We start from the raw sequence: 3,964 nt of genomic DNA, 5'->3' as shown, positions 1-3,964 counted from the left end.
ATTTGGAGGGTGTTATAACTTACATGGTTGATTAGAACCAAAATGAGGAACAAAATAGACCTGTATAAAAGTGAAATTAATAGGTGGTAAAAAGATGTAAATTCGGATGTATATGATGTTAACATGTTAATTGTATAAATATATGGTGGAAAGTGACTCATATAGGGTGCAAAATGACTCTAATATGGTGAAAAGTGACTTACATGGTTAATTAGAACCAAAATGTGGACCAAAATTGACTTGTATGAATGTGGCACCAAGAGGTGGTAAAAGGATTTCTAATTGAATGTATATGATGTTAATATGTTAATTGTACCAATGTATGATGGCAAGTGACTCTTATAAGGTGCAAAGTGACTCTAATATGGTGATAAGTCACTTACATGATTGATTAGAGCCAAAATGTGGCCCAAAATTGACTTGTAGGAAATGGGTACCAAGAGGTGGTTAAAGGATGTCTAATTACATGTACATGATGTTAACATGTTAATTGTATCAATATATGGGGAAAGTGACTCTTATAGGGCGTAAAGTGACTCTAATATGGTCAAAAGTGACTTACATGGTTGATCAGAGCCAAAATGTGGAATAAAATTAACTTGTATGAAAGTGGCCTTAATAGGTGGTAAAAGGATGTCAAATGGGATGTATATGATGTTAACATATTAATTATACATATAGATTGTGCAAAGTGACTCATATAGGGTGCAAAATGACTCTAACATGGTGAAAAGTGACATAAATGGTTAATTAGAACCAAAATGTGGACCGAAATTGACTTGTATGAATGTGGCACTAAGAGGTTGTAAAAGAATTTCCAATTGCATGTACATGATGTTAACATGTTAATTGTACCAATATATGATGGCAAGTGACTCTTATAAGGTACAAAGTGACTCAAATATGGTGAGAAGTCACTTACATGATTGATTAGTGCCAAAATGTGGCCCGAAATTGACTTGTAGGAAATGGGGTACCAAGAGGTGGTTAAAGGATATCTAATTTCATGTACATGATGTTAACATGTTAATTGTATCAATATATGGTGGCAAGTGACTCTTATATGGTGCAACGTGACTCTAATATGGTGAAAAGTGACTTACATGGTTGATTAGAGCCCAAATGTGGTACAAAATAAACTTGTATAAAAGTGGCATTAATAGGGGGTAAAAGGATGTCAAATTGGATGTATATGATGTTAACATGTTAGTTGTTATATATATGGTGGAAATTGACTCTTATAGGGGTGCAAAGTGACTCTAATATGGTGAAAAATGATTTACATGGTTGATTAGAACCAAAATATGGAACTAAATTGATCTGTATGAAAGTGGAATTAAGAGGTGGTAAAAGGATGTCAAATCGGATGTATATGATGTTAACATGTTGATTGTACAAATATATGGTGGAAAGTGACTCATATAGGGTGCAAAATTACTCTAAAATTGTGAAAAGTGACTTACATGGTTAATTAGAACCAAAATGTGGACCAAAATTGACTTGTATGAATGTGGCACTAAGAGGTGGTAAAAGGATTTATAATTACATGTACATGATGTTAACATATTAATTTTACCAATATATGATTGCAAGTGACTCTTTTAAGGTGCAGAGTAACCCTAATATGGTGAGAAGTCACTTACATGATTCATTAAAGCCAAAATGTGGCCCAAAATTGACTTGTAGGAAATGGGTACCAAGAGGTGGTTAAAGAATGTCTAATTACATGTACATGATGTTAACATGTTAATTGTATCAATATATGGTGGCAAGTGACTCTTAGAGGGTGCAAAGTGACTGTAATATGGTGAAAAGTGACTTACATGGTTGATTAAAGCCAAAATGTGGTACAAAATTAACTTGTATGAAAGTGACATTAATAGGTGGTAAAAGGATGTGAAATTGGATGTATATGATGTTAACATGTTAATTGTTATATATATGGTGGAAAGTGACTCTTATAAGGTGCAAAGTGACTCTAATATGGTGAAAAGTGACTTACATGGTTGATTAGAACCAAAATGAGGAACAAAATAGACCTGTATGAAAGTGAAATTAATAGGTGGTAAAAGGATGTAAATTCGGCTTTATATGATGTTAACATGTTAATTGTATAAATATATGGTGGAAAGTGACTCATATAGGGTGCAAAATGACTCTAATATGGTGAAAAGTGACTTACATGGTTAATTAGAACCAAAATGTGGACCAAAATTGACTTGTATGAATGTGGCACTAAGAGGTGGTAAAAGGATTTCTAATTGGATATGATGTTAACATGTTAGTTGTACCAATATATGATGGGAAGTGACTCTTATAAGTTGCAAAGTGACTCTAATATGGTGAGAAGTCACTTACATGATTGATTAAAGCCAAAATAGGGCCCAAAATTGACTTGTAGGAAAGGGGTACCAAGAGGTGGTTAAGAGATGTCTAATTGCATATAGATGATGTTAACATGTTAATTGTATTAATATATGGCGGGAAGTGACTCTTATAGGGTGCAAAGTGACTCTAATATGGTGAAAAGTGACTTACATGGTTGATGAGAGCTAAAATATGGTACAAAATTAACTTGTATGAAAGTGGCATTAATAGGTGGTAAAAGGATGTAAAATTGGATGTATATGATGTTAACATGTTAATTGTTATATATATGGTGGAAAGTGACTCTTATAAGGTGCAAAGTGACTCTAATATGGTGAAAAGTGACTTACATGGTTGATTAGAACCAAAATTAGGAACAAAATAGACCTGTATGAAAGTGAAATTAATAGGTGGTAAAAGGATGTAAATTCGGATATATATGATGGTAACATGTTAACTGTATAAATATATGGTGGAAAGTGACTCATATAGGGTGCAAAATGACTCTAATATGGTGAAAAGTGACTTACATGGTTAATTAGAACCAAAATGTGGACCAAAATTGACTTGTATGAATGTGGCACCAAGAGGTAGGTAAAGGATTTCTAATTGAATGTATATGATGTTAACATGTTAATTGTACCAATGTATGATGGCAAGTGACTCTTATAAGGTGCAAAGTGACTCTAATATGGTGATAAGTCACTTACATGATTGATTAAAGCCAAAATGTGGCCCAAAATTGACTTGTAGGAAATGGGTACCAAGAGGTGGTTAAAGGATGTCTAATTGCATGTACATGATGTTAACATGTTAATTGTATCAATATATGGGAAAAGTGACTCTTATAGGGTGCAAACTGACTCTAATATGGTGAAAAGTGACTTATATGGTTGATCAGAGCCAAAATATGGAATAAAATTAACTTGTATGAAAGTGGCCTTAATAGGTGGTAAAAGGATGTCAAATTGGATGTATATGATGTTAACATGTTAATTATACATATAGATTGTGGAAAGTGACTCATATAGGGTGCAAAATGACTCTAACATGGTGAAAAGTGACATACATGGTTAATTAGAACCAAAATGTGGACCGAAATTGACTTGTATGAATGTGGCACTAAGAGGTTGTAAAAGAATTTCTAAATTGCATGTACATGATCTTAACATGTTAATTATACCAATATATGATGGCAAGTCACTCTTATAAGGTACAAAGTGACTCTAATATCGTCAGAAGTCACTTACATGATTGATTAGTGCCAAAATGTGGCCCAAAATTGACTTGTAGGAAATGGGGTACCAAGAGGTGGTTAAAGGATGTCTAATTGCATGTACATGATGTTAACATGTTAATTGTATCAATATATGGTGGCAACTGACTCTTATATGGTGCAACGTGACTCTAATATGGTGAAAAGTGACTTACATGGTTGATTAGAGCCAAAATGTGGTACAAAATAAACTTGTATAAAAGTGGCATTAATAGGGGGTAAAAGGATGTCAAATTGGATATATATGATGTTAACATGTTAGTTGTTATATATATAGTGGAAAGTGACTCTTATAGGGGTGTAAAGTGACTCTAATATGGT

Source organism: Apium graveolens, chromosome 5, assembly GCF_009905375.1.
Source record: "Apium graveolens cultivar Ventura chromosome 5, ASM990537v1, whole genome shotgun sequence".
Taxonomy (NCBI): domain Eukaryota; kingdom Viridiplantae; phylum Streptophyta; class Magnoliopsida; order Apiales; family Apiaceae; genus Apium; species Apium graveolens.
This window is presented reverse-complemented; position numbering follows the sequence as displayed.